Raw genomic sequence first — 17135 nt, 5'->3', positions numbered from 1 at the left:
CGTACATTTGGTTACGGACTCGACAACAGTGATGGGGCATGATTACGGGAACATACAATAATTACGCCGGGTACACTGGAGGCATCAGCGCACATTACCACCTTCTTCAGACAACCCAGAGATGGAAAACGCGGCACCTGCTATTCGCCTTTTCGACGTCAATGTCCTCAAATAAACCTGTCAGAAGCAGCCGCCTTCAATCCGGGTGGAAATGGAGCCATTTAAAAACGGTGAAAATACGATTAAATGAGACTGAAGCCGTTTTTTCGCTCGAAGGGTTTCCCTGCCACCGACGAAGATTAAAACGTCCTAATGGGACCACTGCCGACCATTTTCCTGCGCGCCCGCCGCATACAAATAGGCTGCGATGTGCGCCGAGATGCGCCGGTTGATCGCTGTGGATGACGCGAGCACGACTCTCGCACCGGCGCAGGCACACAGCCAGCCATTCTCACGTTCGGAGCAGTTGTCGACACTGCCCTGCGTCCGCGAGAGAAGCGTGCACCGGATGGACAGGAGCACTGCGCATGACTCGTCCTCGTCCGGGTTGAAGTGACTGGGCGACGTCGTGGGTGTGGATGGTTTGGCGGAAAACAAAAGAAAGTGATCCCGTTCGCACGCGTTGAAGCCTGAGCAGTTTGTGCATTTGTATTATGCTGTATTCTTTGTCTTTCAGCGCGGTTCGTGCTCGGTTTCTCCTGTCACGCTTACCTCATTAGCTCGTTATTGAGTTTTGGGGGCACGTCAACCAGTTTGCTTATTTGGGCCACGCTGAGTTCTTTCGCGTACGAAAGAATCCGATTTTGTATTGATGAAATGACGTTTCTTTATAATTTAAAAAAATTATTTGGGTCTTAACCACTTTCTTCACAACATCACAATTGGATGATAGGTCTTGACGCTTTCTCAGCCCCCGTCCTGTTCACTCGGTTTGTGCTCCTTACATGTGTTTTGGACATAATCACATGATTACGGACTCACTTCACATCTCGGTTATAGTTAAGGGAATGCTATGAGTTTCACCAGATAAGCAGCACTTCGCAATCACAAACATCGCATGAGTAATACAAGAGCCCAGCCGTGTAACGAAGTATGTGTGTATTTCTACATATGAGGTGATCATATAAAGGTATGCACATATATATATATATATATATATATATATATATATATATATATATATATATGATGTAATGGGTACTGCAACACGCAGGAATAGTACCGGACAGCTGTCCATCATTAGACACATAAAACAAAATGTGTATCGTGAAATACCGTTTAGGCAATTAGTAGAACAACATGTAACCTAATCTGAGTTAGATAAACGCATCCGTCTCTCGAGGCCGTTTTTGGAGCATGGAGATATAGCCTGTCTATGAGGTGTCTGTCGTACCACAATCGTATGAGGTAACTGTCGTACCACAATTCTGTAATGAAATCTCCCAGATATTGTAACTAGCATTAAATGAAGTAAAATCGCCCTAAATATCTGCCTGCCGCCGGCCGAGAAGGGGGGGGGGGGGCAGATTTCCCATGGGCTACGGCACGCCGCGGATAATCCGAGCTGGCTGTAGCTGAAGACATGTAGCCAACTGCTCTCTCAACTCACCGTGTACGACACTGCACTCTGTCAGTCATTGCCCCGCCCTTTCCCGCTTCTGAAATCATGCTAGATGGAACAAGCAGGGCGGGGACTGCTGCCGGGATCGCTGGGCGGACAGCCGCTACCATGACGACACTGCGCTCGGGATTCCCCAGGGCATTCCGAGTCCAGCGCCCCCCCCCCCCCCCGACCCTCACTCCGGGCCCAGTCCTTCTCGTCTGAACACGAACACAATCCTGCCATAAGCCCCAGTAAAGACTCAACTGCTATCTGCATTCACTGGCGTGCCTGTTACCTAACCTGACCTTGGCAGCCCGCTAGTTATCAAAATGGCCCAAATCCCTCAGCGGCGTATCGCTGGAAGATATGTCGCATGACGTGGAACGACGGGGGACCCGGGGACCACAGCTGTGTGTTGACCGCCCGCGAGGACTCGATGATCTTGACATTTGACCCAACTGACCGTACCCCCCCCCCCCCCACACACACACACAGCAAACCCAAGCTGGAAGCGACGTGCTCGATGCAGCGGCGTGCCGGCTTGTAATGAATGAAGCGGATGTGTCCCGATTCAAAGGTTCTAGAACTGAAGTGGACGGGCTTACGCATGATTCCCATTCGGCGTGTGGGGACCTCATCAAGTAATTTGTCCTCAGTCGTCATGAGTACACACTTAATTTTGTGATGGTCAGGAGTTGTTTCGGTAACAGCTAAATAACCGTTAAGGCTCTGCTGTTTTAGTTCACATGTCACCGGTTTTGCCGAGCAAAATAATGGCGCGTGTGCTATTCGAGAGTGAAGGGCACTAAGACAGCCATAGTGATTAATGCTCTTCAGTATTCTACCAGTATTTTGACGACCATTCCTCGCATATCACGCGTCCGTGCCATTTCTCCTCCGTCCACCACTAATGACTTCGTGCAAGGTCGTGGAAGCAATGATACCGTTCCGCGGGATTTCAGTTCGCACGTTTTTGTGCAAAGTATTGGGTAAATCTAAAAGTGTTCGACGTAAAACCTGACAGCACCCGAATTGCAAGACTGTCGGCTTCACTTTGTAATCAGAAGCGAAGCCCCCTCCCCACCAAAAAACCGCTGGCTCTCCTAATTCTGTGTCAGAAGGACCTGGAAAGGATGACTACACTTGCCTCCCGACCATGCTCCGGCCCCCGTGGTGGAGGCCGCCTGGCGGCCGTCACTGACAGCTGCCGCGCAGGGCACGGCTCCCGGGATAGCGGGGCCCGGCTATCGCAGCAGCCGCCAGTCGGCGGCGTTGATGACGTCACCCAGGTCACGACTGCGCCCTTTTCGAGTCTGGTGATCCGCAGGGGGTGTGGATGGGCGGCGGCAGGTCTCGCGGCGGTGTTGAAGGGGAGCAGCGGACGGCGGGGAGCTCTCGTGGGTAAAGTCTGGTGAAAGCCACGTAACAGAGTGGGTCGAGAGCGCGGACAGCTGGTGTGACAAGGCTACTGGAGCAGACCTTTTGACATGTTTAAGTTTTAGATATGGAAAATTTAACTGACAGTCAGCGGGGCAGCTGTCATTTGACACTTGACGCCACACACTTTCCAGACACACCGAAAGCCAGCATTTTGACGGGGAACGTTCAATGCTGCATTTCGCCAGGAGTGGCGTGTTACATTCGTCCCGGCTGAGAGAATGCATCGATAATGACGCGGTTTTTGAGTCATCCCCCGATGCGTGACGAGATGGCGGCTTTTTATGACGCCGGTCATGCGTCACCTCGTACGTCGGCAGCAAGACCGCGTGAACGTGGAGGGGGGGGGGGGGGGAGGGTGCAGCAGCCAGCCGTGGCGAAGCCACGGTAAAGTCACCGGCTTCTCCAACGCGAAGAACATAAGCGTTTGGTGTTTGGTGTCCCACGAGACAAATGAATTCAGGGAGTGGTTCATCGCAGCCCATCCCCGAAGCCACAGGGCGTGTCCAGATCCCAGGACGATTGCCGTCGGTCTCAGCAGCTGCAGCGACGCTTGCGATGGAGGTTCAGCGTTCGCGGCGTGGAGGCCCCAGTGTGGAAGCCAGGAGTGGAAGCCCCAGTGAGGAAGCCAGGAGTGGAAGCCAGGAATGGAAACCCCAGTGTGGAAGCCAGGAATGGAAGCCCCAGTGTGGAAGACCCAGTGTGGAAGCCAGGAGTGGAAGCCCCAGTGTAACGACGGTTGTTCGATGGTCCCAGAGACTCCAACTGATGGTGCAGAACTTGTAACGGAAGGGTGCTGCTGGACAGCGATGACAGCAGGAGACAAAGAACGTAACAACCCAGAGCTAAGAGCCAGCGACAAACGACTAAAGGCTGTGCACTACAGGACGCGCCATGCGTCATCCTTTAATTGTCGTTGTTAGCGACACCCGGCTCTTGGAATGTTAGCCATGACCTCGTGTGATCCACTTGCATCGCTACATTGCAATGCGCCACTGCATTCCTATGACATTGGTACATTGCTGGCCGTGGCTTTTTCCCTCACAAAGGCTTGGCATGTCTGTTGGCAGCTGCTAACCCGTCCCCAGAACAAGAACTAGGCGATGGTCAAGGTGTGCTCGGACCGAGGCCACTTCCCCACATTTTTCACGATCCCGCTTATTTGTCATAGTGTTGAAGTGTGACCTCCTTTGGTAATGGTCTCTCCATACAGAAGCCCGCGGCATAATGGGGGCAGGGGGAGACGGATGCCCAGCCGGGGGCACTCTCCGACGCACCGTCATGGGAAACACCACGAGCGGACAAAGCGCTGCAACCGGCCGTAGATTCCTCCGAACCGCCGTCGCCATTCAGCACGGACCATCGCCACATTTCAGCGCGCCTGTCGTCGCCCGGCGAGCGGTCAGACTTATCATTGAAACGGCGGCCGACGGCCGTCGACGGCGACGCAAGCTGGCGGACAGAGCTCGCGGGAGGAGGGGGGGGGGGGGGGGGGTAGCGAGAGGCGGGGCGGGTCAGGCAGGAGGCGGGGGAGGAAGGCGAGAGGCGGGATCGCATCAGGAGAGGGACAGGGTCGGATCAGGAGAGAGGCAGGGTCGGATCAGGAGGGTGGCGGCAAGCGAGAGACAGGGACGGTTCAGGAGAGAGGCGGGGTCGGGTCGGAAGGGTGGTAGGGGCAGGCGAGAGGCGGGGACTTTTCGGGAGAGAAGCAGAGCCAAGTCAGGAGGGAAGCAGTGCCGAGGGCGAGAGGTAGACCGGTTTAGGCAGGGGGCAACGCGGGCAGGAGCGGGTAGGCGGCGAGACAATATGAAGAGCGCCGATGTCATTACGTACTGACGAACTTACCCTGACTTGTCACGTTTGTCACCGGCGGATGCAGAAATGACAGCTTGAGATCATCCAAATTTAGTCAGGGTGTTAAAGGTGCTAACAGCTGCAGGCCGCATCGCTGAAACTCAAAGTTCATTAAAAAATACCGCAGCGCACAGTCGTGTCCTTAAGCAGCGCTTGAACGTGCCGCAGCACCCTGCGGGCAGTAGAGCTGTGTAAGCGTCCCCCACCGTGCCGCCGCAGGCTGGCCCACCGCCACCGACCGGTCACTCGGCGGCCCCATCCACTAACCAGCAGGGGACGGCAATCAGACGACCGAGCGCGCCACCATACGGACTGAGCAGCACCCAGGCTGCCTGCCGCGTGACGCTAATGAGAGCCGGGACCTTCTGGCATTGTGCTAACAAGACCGGCGCCGACGATGTCCTCCCGTCCGAGCGGGAGGGGGACGTCGAGGCGGCAAGGCCTGCCGCTGGCCGCCGGTCCACGCTGGCGCCCGATCTCACCCCTGAGCGAGCGTGAATAGCCGCGGGAGGAGGCCTGATTGCCGCTGGCGGCGCCCCAAGAGCCCGCGGCCGCCGAGCCGGCCGGCGGCCGCGGTCGCCGCTGGGTCGGCTGTGCGTCGGCGTACAGGGATCGCTGCGGCGGCGACATGGGACGAGAGCGAGAGGAACGACCGGGCTGGATGCGCGGGTGGAGCTGCGGGCACAGCACGGACACCGACTCGCAGTTCGGTGGTGCCGTAACGACAGCTCCCAGCTCGGTGGTGTCATAACAACAGCCCACAGCTCGGTGGTACCGTAACGACAGCTCCCAGCTCGGTGGTGTCACAACAACAGCCCACAGCTCGGTGGTACCGTAACGACAGCTCCCAGCTCGGTGGTGTCACAACAACAGCCCACAGCTCGGTGGTACCGTAACGACAGCTCCCAGCTCGGTGGTGTCACAACAACAGTTCACAACACGGTGGTTGCATAACGACAGCTCGCGGATTGCCCGCGTCATGGCGACGGCCCTGTTGCAGCTGCTCTGCTCGCCTGCTATCGTATGGCGAGTGCTCAAGCCTCCACTAATGCTGGAAAATATGATTTGCACTCATGTGTCGGAGAGGGGCTGTTTTAAAAGCTGTTGAATCGGAGATGCTAAATATTGCCGATCACCTCACTTTGTTTATTTTGGGTTCACGAACTAATAGGTGTATAAGGGATTTTTTGGTGCAGGTGGATAAGAAAAAGCTTTCCTTGGAACGTTTTTTAGAAAGGCAGAAAAAAGTACAAGAGACACTTCGGGCAATCTGCGTACTGGGTAGTTAAGAACCTAATTTAAGGTGGTAAAACACCACTGAGCTGGGTGAGAGGTCAGGGCAGGGTGTAGCAAAGACCACAATTGTGCAGCCTGTCACTTTTTTACTTCTAAATTCTGCGACTCAGAGATGTCATCCTATCTCGGCCTGACCTAAGGTTAATTTAAAAAGTTGCATACCACTGCACGAAAGAAGCCGAAACAATGTTGAAAAAGTATCAAAAACCTTTGTTAAATCTTAGAGAGTGTCTTAGATCTCAGAAAGTCCTCCGGTACTTTTTTATGTATCGCGCGTGCCAGAATGTTCTCCAAAAAGCCTAAATGAGCCCTGGATTTCACAAAATTCGAAATCCATGACTCAGGGAGCCGATACCGGAATCTTTTGTCTGCAATGTAGATACGGTGTGCGAATTACATAACGTTTGTTTACCTTTAGGGCCAGTAGCGGATCCAGTATTTCGTTACGGGCGGGGGGGGGGGGGCATGCGACACTGTGGCCCCCTGGAGTTCGGAATTCCTCCAGGAGAAGGAACCCTGGCATTCCGGCCATTACATTTTAAATTTCTTATGTACACTGTTTGTTCTATGGAAGACCGTCCTGTGCGCAGCCATAAAAAATTAGGCGTAGTACGTATGTGCTTGAATCTATAAATCTACAAACATGCACTCTTTCACCCGTCTTTTCCCAACAGCACCTGTAACCAACAATTGCTGGATAACAAGACTTCAAGTGTCGGTTAAAAAGTGCTTGAATATTAGGTGTAGACTAAAGGTCAAAACACACAACGCAGCCAGCAATACCCGCCAAAAGCCCTACGGGCTGTAAAAGTCCGCGCGTTGAGGGCTTACGGTCTAAAAAGTGGCAACTCTAGCCTCTAGTACATTGGCTGCCTGCTGCGGCTGTCATCATGTCGATCAGCCGGTGCGCGGACTGACTGCATTAGTGGCCAATCACCAACCGCCCCACGCAGATCCGGCCGACCAGCAGCCAATCAATGAAAGGAACGTCTGCTGCGGTGGCGGCAGGAGCAGAATAACAGCGTGTGGTGGCCAGGGTGATGACATTTATTGCTACACCAGGGAATTGGGCACCCGTAGGGCGTTGATGGAGCACGGGATCCAGGAACGGCTTATTGCTGAATGTTCTCGTGAGACAGCTAAGTGACATCGACCGCATGTTCTCAACTCGTATTCGTATATCATTTTGTTCGCAGAAGCCGGATGTTGGAGAACGTTAGTTGCGTTTACAATGACATTTTTCTACCGTCATCTACGTTCATGTTTACAAACTCGCAACATCCAAAGTGCCTTCAGAAAGTGCATGCAAATTTGGGCTCACCCCTACAAATATCAAAGGCCGCGCGCTTCAGCCAAAAAGAATCTTCGGAGCAGTTTAGGGTTTTACCGTTGCAGTTCCCACGGACGCCCCGCAGGCCTCCAGCATCCAAAATCAACCCTTATGGACCGTCAGATATGCTCACAGAGCTGGAAGCTGGCCCTTTGCTTAGAAGCTGGTCTCGACGAAGGAATTTCACTGCGATCTTAATTCAGACAGATTGGGCTATGACAAGCCCACAAGTGAGTGGTCTAACCCACTGTGACCAGTGTCTGCTTTCCACGTGCTTTCGCGATGCTGCAGTCACAGTCATCAGGTACGTCAAGTAACCAAACGCAGTCTATTTCGTCCACCAACCGAATTTCATGCGATGAGGTGCATGAGCTTCGCGCACGAACGCCGCATCAGCGAGCCTCTGCGCCTGCCTCATTACCATGCAAGATGGACATTCCAATGCGTCGATGGAACCTTTTTAGTTGCCCAGGGCGCCTGAGCCCACAAGCCGAGGAGTTGCCATCATCTAGACGATGACGCGTCCGTTATCACCTCGCTCGTAGCACGCCCGTGCAAAGCGTCCTACTGGTAGCGATTGTCTTTTAATTGGACAATATTGTGATGAAACAGGCGATGAAAGAGGAGTGCATATTCTGACAGGGCTTGCGTGGCACATATCGCGACTAGAGAGCAGCGTAAATCACTCTAGCATTTGTTGGTAAGGCCGCTAGCTTTGGATCTCATCTACCAGTTTGCTGTTCTTAAGCTTCCACCAGTGACAATTCATTTGCATGCGTGTACGCCGTACTCACCCCCGTGTACACAGAGCCAAGGCTGACTGCTGTCACGTGACGGCGCATGGGCACCAATGTCTAGTCAAAGGCAGTCTACGATCTTCTCCGTTCCCCCCTCCGTTCCGTCAGTTCATTTTCTCACCGTGCGCTCCCAACGGCACTGTTCCCTCGTGCTGACAACCTGCCCCCCCCCCCCTCATCCGGCCAAGACTTTCCTCTGAACCGGGCCGATCTCAGGGATTCCGCTTTGGGGCTTTGAAAAGAGTTACCCCTCCCCCTTTCCGTGAAAAAGTTGCCCCTCCCCCTCTACATGCCGACGTGTGTGCCTCTCTCCAGTCACGCTGTTCCCGTTTCAGAAGATTCACGCACGCTCTTCAGCCCGCGTAAGCTGCGCAGGCGCAGAACCGAAGAGAAGGGGATTCATGGCACTCGCCCTTCCATTATGCCTGGAAGCCCAACATTGACGCAACGGTGGTGCATGGAAAGAGCCGACTTCGCAACCAAGCCCCAATACCGACGCGTTCACAGTTCTTAAGATGCGGTCCACTGTCGTCACCATCCATACGACTTAAGTCTGATGCCTCGTGACTTCCGGTATTGGGTAGAACCCAAATGACGCCTGATTGCCCCGGCTACCTGTGCTGCCCCAGCGATAGCAGCGGAGCAGCGCCATCCGGGGACGAGAGAGCGACCCGACCCGATCGCAATGACCTTTAAATTCGCTACAAGGCCCATAACGCCAAATGGAAAGAATAAACCTAAATATCCTTGATCTCCTGCAGTTCTGCTCTGGAGCATTTCAAAATGTATTAGTATTTCAGATGAGCAAACCCAGTGCGCTGTGTGGAAAAGAAGGCACGGCAAGGAAAACCTTGAAAAGCTCGAAAATGCAACACAACGGTAGCGGCAGAGTCATGCACTTTTAAGTTGGCTAGTAAAGACCGAGGCCGGTCAAGATGGCCACGCAACGGTTCCGCTTATACTGTTGATACCTCGGTGTACCTGATGTACTGATGTACGGATACCGATGTACCTCGGTCGACGTAGACGGCGAATGAGAAACAAACAATATCGGATTGTTTTTCGGAATGATTGTGACGAGGGAATAGTATCGCGAATGGAACAATTGTTCGGATCGTCGCCTTCGTCTGGTGTGTTTGTATGTACACAACGTTTCAATCACTTCAGCCGGAGACAAAAATGGACGAAACGTTGTGTACACACTTACACGCTTACACGACAGACAAGCACGATAGCGCGCACAACTGTTCCATCCATAATCTCAGAAATGTATGACATCTATGGCCTGTGGTTTCGTGATAGGAGACGCCCTTTATCATCTTTGCTATTGAACATTGAAGCATTTTACTAAAGAAGACGACAGCGATTCATGGAAAGCTTCCAACAAACGGAGAAATGAAACCTAGTAAGTTTTACTGGAGGTAAATCGCATATTTCCGAATCAGACAGGTTTTAATTTACAGCGCTTTTTTGGCCATTTGGGGATCAGATTATGTCTAAGGCTCGAACCCGAATATCTCATCTTTAAAATCTCAAACAATATGTTGAAGGGCGGAACATTTTCTTCAAAGGAATGTTCCAAGCAAAACTGTTTTATATCCCCTGAAAGGCAATGCTCCATATCTGAAGATGTTGAAACTGGCATCAGATATGCTGTAACAAGCTCACTTTTAACTATTGGCACAACCTTAAGCGGAAAAGGCTGCCCGAGATAACGCGATTTCTCTGTTTAGAAGATATGCTCCTCAATACGTCATTGTTTGGTTGCGTCATCGCACCTTCCACAACATTGAAAGCCAATTGATGGCAGTCATATCTGGAAATCGTGTTCACGAACGCCAGATACGAACGAATCGACAATCATGTTTTTCTTGGCCTTGACAAACGCATGGCTAATGAAATGACAGGATTTGAATGGCGTTGTAATACCGTCATAGATGCCTAGGGGACCTTAAAATATCCTCCCAAAATAGTATCTACGTGTTCGTGGGTGTATCCCTCAGAGGCTGGAGGTGTTTAGGTCGCAAGAAGGGCAGGGCTGTGAACCGCACCGAATGATCTTCAAGATGGCTATTTCAGTTCAAAACCCATACAAATGTGGAACAATAAATTTAAATCAAATATCCATGCCTTTTTTCCTGAGTGGAGCTGCCGAAGGGTAGTTAGTTAATGGGCCGACGCGAAACCGTTTTTCGTATTTCTAACATCCATCATCATTGCTGTTCAAAAAACATCGTTCCTGGTTATTGAACTCTATGATTTTAAACTCATCGCTACTTCGCTATATCGTCGAGATGGAACTGAATTGGAGCGTCACCATGGTGGCGCTACCCTGTATGTTTTCAAAAATTTTGTTCGCACCCAGGTTGCCTTAAACATGCCTTTGTGAGCCGTTGCCGCTTCAGTGCGTTTACACGGCCGTAGCATTGACATATGCTCCATATACTTACCTCTGGAACTTGGTGACTATCAACTCTCACTTCGTCTCACACATCTTTGTCAACAATTTAGAAATTCATGCCTCCTCCTCGGCGATTTCAACAGGCATAGCCCGGTCTGGAGCAATGGCGCACAAGCAGTTGATCGTCGGGAAAAAATCATCGAAGACCTCCTAGATACACGCAGCTCCGTGCTCCTTAACACAGGCAATAGGATCTACCGTCGCATGATATCTGCCCGGAAGGCTGCAATAGACCGATCAGCGCGTTCCTCTGACATCGTTACTTTCTTTGACTGGTCGGTTGATGAAGGTGCGCGTGATGGCGATCACTTTCCCATTAAGATCAACACCACAGTCATGACCGTTGATGACGCTGTTCCTCGTTTTGTACCCCATTGGAACATACGCAGGGTTGACTGGGCTAAATTTGAGGAAATTTGTTCTGGCATCGATACATAATACACCACACTACCACAGGGCGTCGACCGCATCGCAAACATCCTCCGCACAGCAGCTTTAACGGCGACCCCAGCCACTCGACCACCACCACCACGACACAGCCCCGCGCCGTGGTGGACATACGAAATGAAGGAGGCCATTGGCAAACACGCGTCGCACAGCAGCTTTAACGGCGACCCCAGCCACTCGACCATCACCACGACACAGCCCCGTGCCGCGGTGGACATCGACCACATCGCAAACATCCTCCGCACAGCAGCTTTAACGGCAATCCCAGCCACTAGACCATCACCACGATACAGCCCCGTGCCGTGGTGGACATACCAAATGAAGAGGGCCATTGCAAGACAAAAACGTGATTTCCGGAAGTTGCCAACGGAATCACGATTTTCCTCATTTACTTGACCGCAACTCTGAACGCGCAAGAGCCAGGAGGCTGCTAAGAGCTGCAAAACGTCGTTCCTGGCAAAGTTTTCTTTTACAGTTCACAGCGGCCTCTTCGTTAAGCAAAGTTTGAGGACTGATTCTTGCACTATCTGGCAAACAGCCCTCATTTTCACTCCCGGTTCTCGGGGTCAACAACGCTTTAACTACTGCAGCGCCGCATAACATGAATACTGTTCCCAAAGTATAGCTTACTACAGTTCATCAGACAATTACGAGCCGGTATTTACAGATCATGCGCAACTTAGTTTTCATTTGCCTCTGATCGGTTTCCTTTCTGATAATACCAAGGCCCACAATGTATCTCCTTCCTTGCCAGCGCTGCACGATGCAATGAAATCCACCGGCAATACCTCAGAAGGTCAGGATAAATTATACTATCCTGTTTTCGTCATGTACCTTACAACACGGTGCAGCTCATTTCGAAAATGTTAAATGCTCTTCGGCCTTCCCATGTTTTTTCAGGGATGTAGAGGGACGCAATGATCATTCCACTCCCATCACCAGACAGGGACACTCACGACCCAATCAACCATCCTCCCATTGCGCTCACAGCTGCCTTGGAAAACTCCTGGAACGCATGGTTGGAAATCACCTTGTCTGGATAATAGATCACGATAAAATCATATCAGACTAACGAGACAAGGGACATCAATGGCCAAGACGTTATGGTTCCAAATTTTCCCTTTAAAAATTGGTCACTATGATTTTCAGTAAAAGGCGACTAGATACACCGGCATATTCTCTTCCCCTTGACGGTTACCATCTTTCTTTTGTTTCATCGTGCAGACATTTAGATATCGTTCTTGACCCGAGATTGTCAGTGTGCATACACGTCACGCATGTCCGCAACAAAAACATGAAACGTTTGAATTTGTCCAGGTGCATTTCAGGATCAAGATACGGCGCTGTCCGTTATTACTTATTACTACCTCATTTATCTTCAGTTCTTCCGCTCATTGAATATGGCTCCGTTGAGTACACGGGTGGTAACAAAAAAGTCAAAATCCCCGTCGTTCAAAACATTTTTTTTGCAGCTCCCGCAGGGAAAACTGCGGAAATCTCTAATCTCTGCACTCGAGGTACGTGCATATATGGCCCCTCTCGCCCTCCAACGTGTTGAATACACACTGATGAACATGACAACTATTTGACCAATCTACACCTATATCGCCCTAATTCATCCCACGTACATAGGACCAACAGAACGCCACTCGGACCATACGGTCGCGTCTCGTGTAACTGTCTCCTGCCGAAGCCTCATTTACGTCCTACCGCGGGTCTCCGTGCCACCAGATTTAATAGTGGCTCACTGACTGTAGACGCCACGGAAGCAAATTGTTCCTTCTTACAAATCTTAAAATCTCCGTGACAGCAGCTCACGTACAACAGAAATTCAACCGCACGACGGCAAAATATTACAATTGTCTCTTTACTTACACTGATGGTTCCAAGACCGATAACCGCATCGCATGTGCAGTACGATGTCACCCGCATTATTTACAAAAGCTACCAGATGAGAGACCTGTTTACCTTGCGGCCTTGTTTACTTGCACTATTGCTTTCCTTGCAACACACAGAACGACAAAGTCGTAGGAACAGGACCATAGTGATCTGCTCTGATTCAAGGGCGGCTTTGCAGTCACTGATTGACTCCGACCTGATTCGCCGCCTCTGCGCCAATATCATCAGCATGCATCATTCTCTGCAGACACGCAGGACATAGCCATTATATTTGTGTGGATCCGAGGCCATAGAGCTATCGCGGAGAACGAGCGAGCCGGCCAATTGGCCAAGGTAGCCTTGACGGCCCTTCACAGTACACCCATCTCTGTTGACCATACCACTATAAAATATATATTTGTAACTTGACGATACTATTTTGGCAACGACAATGGACAGAAAACAACAGAACTCGACTTTATTGCATCAAACCAGATATTACACATTGGACGTCAGCAAGCCGCACAGTCCGTTTGGAGAGGGTGTTGACCCGTCTTTGACTTGGACACACCAAGCTCACTCAGTTATTAAAATCTGCAATAGCCTGATCCCCTTTGTCATCCATGTGATCGTTCTCTTACAGTCAAACATATTCTTCTTGAATGTGGCAAATACCAACAACAACGGAATACTCTGCGGACCCATTGCCGTCAACATAATCTGGAATTGCCATTTTGAAAACCTTTTAGGTTATGATCATTCACATCTGCTTGATAATTTGTTTGGCTCTCTCAAACGTACAAACGCGCTTCAAATGATACGAATGCTCGTAGGTGCCATTTTTAGTTACTCCTTCTCGGCGTGAAATGATATGAGCGGGCTGAAACTTCTTAAACAAAATGAAGTGAAGCGTGACCATGTCAAGGCATCCGGCCCACTTATTCTCTTTCTTGCTTTATCCTGCATCTTCGCGACGCCCCACTTGTCCGGGGCAGGCTGCATGCACCAGCCACGAGTGGGCCGAGAGGCCTCCTGGAGAGACCCCGACCCGGTGACCGGCACATACTCCACAGAGGGCTCTCTGCGCGGGCTAGGGCTCGGCGGCTGGTACCCCAGGTGCATTTAGTCCTGCCCCACCGCTGCCCTGTCTCCTTCGTCCCATAGCTCTGAAATAATCATCACTGGTCGAAAGGACAGTAAATGCAAATACCCAAACCAACGCTTTTGCGGACAACGTATTGTGTAACCTGACATTCGTATTTCGCTCTTCGTGATCCGCCCCGCTCTTGAGGACGCGTTTCCCTTTTTGCCACTCCCGGGTCGGCGTCTTCATGGTGCCAACACCGATGTTTCCAACTGGATCGGCATAACCAGCCGAGAAGGGCTAGTCCCGACCATCCGGCCGCAACCAGCCGAGAACAGTCCCGGCCATCCGGCCGCAACCAGCCGAGAACAGTCCCGACCATCCGGCCGCAACCAGCCGAGAACACTCCCGACCATCCGGCAGCAACCAGCCGAGAACAGTCCCGACCATCCGGCCGCAACCGGCAGAGAATAATCCCAACCATCCGGCCGCAACCAGCCGAGAATGATCCTGATCATCCGGCCGCAACCGGCTGAGAATAATCCCGACCATCCGGCCGCAACCGGCCGAGAATAATCCCGACCATCCGACTGCAACCAGCCGAGAATAGTCCCGACTATCCGGCTGCAACCAGCCGGTTGACAGCTCGGGTCCTGAGGTGCAAACACTCACGCCACTGTGGCTCTGCACGGGGCTTAGGCTGTCAGCTGATGAATATGATCAAGGCAGCTACCGTCACATTTCTCCGCCGTCGTGGAAAGCTGCGACGACGTCTTGTAACACGTCACTCATCACGCGACCCGAACCCAGACATGGCCAGGATCAAAGTACGAACGGGTCTTTACCACGGCGCATTGTTAATGGTCGTTGCAGTACAAACCCATTTTACAGCAAGCAAGCCATACATTGAGCCATCCGTAACCTGTTCACTGCTGCGATACGACGCTGCGACCATCCTAGAAAGGTGATAAGTGAAGCTATGCAAATGGCCGACGCCTGCCTAAGATGGGTCGGATCGCATGAGAGCGCAAGGCTTAACACAAATGGCAGGCGGAACAATTTCGGAAAACAGATGAATTAATGTTCAGGATAAATTGTGTCGCGGCTTAACGAACCACCCGATCAATCTTCACCGGTATCATTTACCACTAAGAAGAGATATTCTTTAAACTTCGAGGGGAGGCAGCTCTGTGAGAGAATGATGCGATGGTGTCGCGCCCGGGACCAGCCCGATAAAAGAACATGTACAATTCGTAGGGCTGAAAAGTTGTCTCTTGCGCATAACCACCAACGAATTTCAACATAAAATATTCCCACCAATGCATACAATGAAGCTCTACTGGAGCGGCGGGCATATCCACCTGGGTTTTAAGGCGTCCACTGCGGCCGGTGGCGCACCTCGCCGAACCTGACCGTGCACCAGCGCCGCCACGTCCGTCTGGTCCCGATCGTCGCCCCAGACCGGCAGGCGTCGGGCGCCAGGCCGCGGAAACACACTCGGACCGGCTCCGATAGCGGGTACAGCGGTCTAACAGCTCGGCGCCGGCGGCGTGCTATCGCCGGCCCAGCTCGCCCATCACTCAGCCGGGCGTGCCCTGGTCGATAGCCGGGGCCGGCCGGCGACACGGCGCCGCCCCGGCCGGTAGCGACAGGTCAGCGCCCGCGGCCGCCGCCGCGCGGTTTACAGCACGCCGACACCCCGCGGCGGGGCCTAGGACGTGGCGGAGCGCGGGGTCGGCAGAGATGGCGACGGGTGAGGCTGGACAGGCGCGCCGGGGAGGCGGCGGATGGGCAACGGCCGTCGCTGACGATTGCAGAGGTCAAGTGCCTGTGCTGAGCGCAGGCCGACGGGAACTACCAGGACGAAGCCCTGGGCGTCTGGGGTCCAAGAGACGGGGCTTGTTATTGTGACACAAGACCGGTCACCAGGCGTGTATTCCTGCGATCACCAAGCTGTCGTAGCCAAGCAGGATCTCCGTGAGCCGTGGGCCTGCTAACCGATCCGTTTGCTCGCGCAGGATGACAGCACAGGCGGCGAACAAATCTGCCAGATCTAGGCCGAGGACCACCGAGCTGTCGCCGCAACCAGCGGATCTGAGCCATTCCTGAGCCACGTGCGCGGGGTCGGTCCGCGGTGAAGCACACAGCGCTCCGTCCGAATGGAAGCAAGACAGGCATGGCGCAGTGGCCGTGAAGCCCGCCACTGTCTCGTCGATCGGGGCTGGTCACCGCCGCCGCCGCAGCAGACCCGGTCCTCACGCCAAAGGCTTCCTCGTCGGAACACGCTCAACCAATCAAAAGCGAGGCGACCCCGAAGGGCTTCCCTCGTCGTCAAAGGTCGCACCAGTGCGACGGCTTACGGCAGTCAACACGAGCCAAGACCGAGCCACCGACGCTTCGGTCGCGGCCCGTCCGCCGCCGAAGCCTGACAACGTCGCCAAGCCTCATCGGCGCCGACGGCCGCCGCCGGCCCGCGCGGCACGTCCCGCCGCGGGCGACGCACGCGGCGCAGCCGACAACTTACGACCGGCGCCGGCGCGGGAATGCTGACCGCGCGCGGCGCGCCGTCGCCCCCCATTGTTGTCTATTTTGGCGCGCGCAGGTACGCCGGCCGGCCACGGCTCTCGCCAGCGTCGCCCAATCCGATCGCGCGCAAGCTCGTTCGACCCACCGACGCGCGGTCGTCGCCGTCGCCGGGGCCGACGTGTCGACTGCGACGTGCCGACGGCGGGATGCCGCGCGGCGGCGGGGAGCGCGCCGGGTGCCGGTGATGGTCCCCGCTCCACTTCGGTCGGCACGCATCCCAAAGCACACGAGCGCCGGCGTCACACAGATCCGGCGGCGTGGGCCGTACGACGAGAACGACGGCGGCGAGACGAGGTCGGGGTGCTAACAAATTTGGCGTGGGGTGTTGCCAGCTGATCGCGACGGAAATGGTGCTCGTAACG

This window comes from Pollicipes pollicipes, unplaced genomic scaffold (assembly GCF_011947565.3).
Source record: "Pollicipes pollicipes isolate AB1234 unplaced genomic scaffold, Ppol_2.1 Scaffold_3087;HRSCAF=3621_pilon_pilon_pilon, whole genome shotgun sequence".
Lineage (NCBI taxonomy): Eukaryota > Metazoa > Arthropoda > Thecostraca > Pollicipedomorpha > Pollicipedidae > Pollicipes > Pollicipes pollicipes.
The sequence above is the reverse complement of the archived record's forward strand: the minus strand, read 5'-3'. Positions refer to the sequence as shown.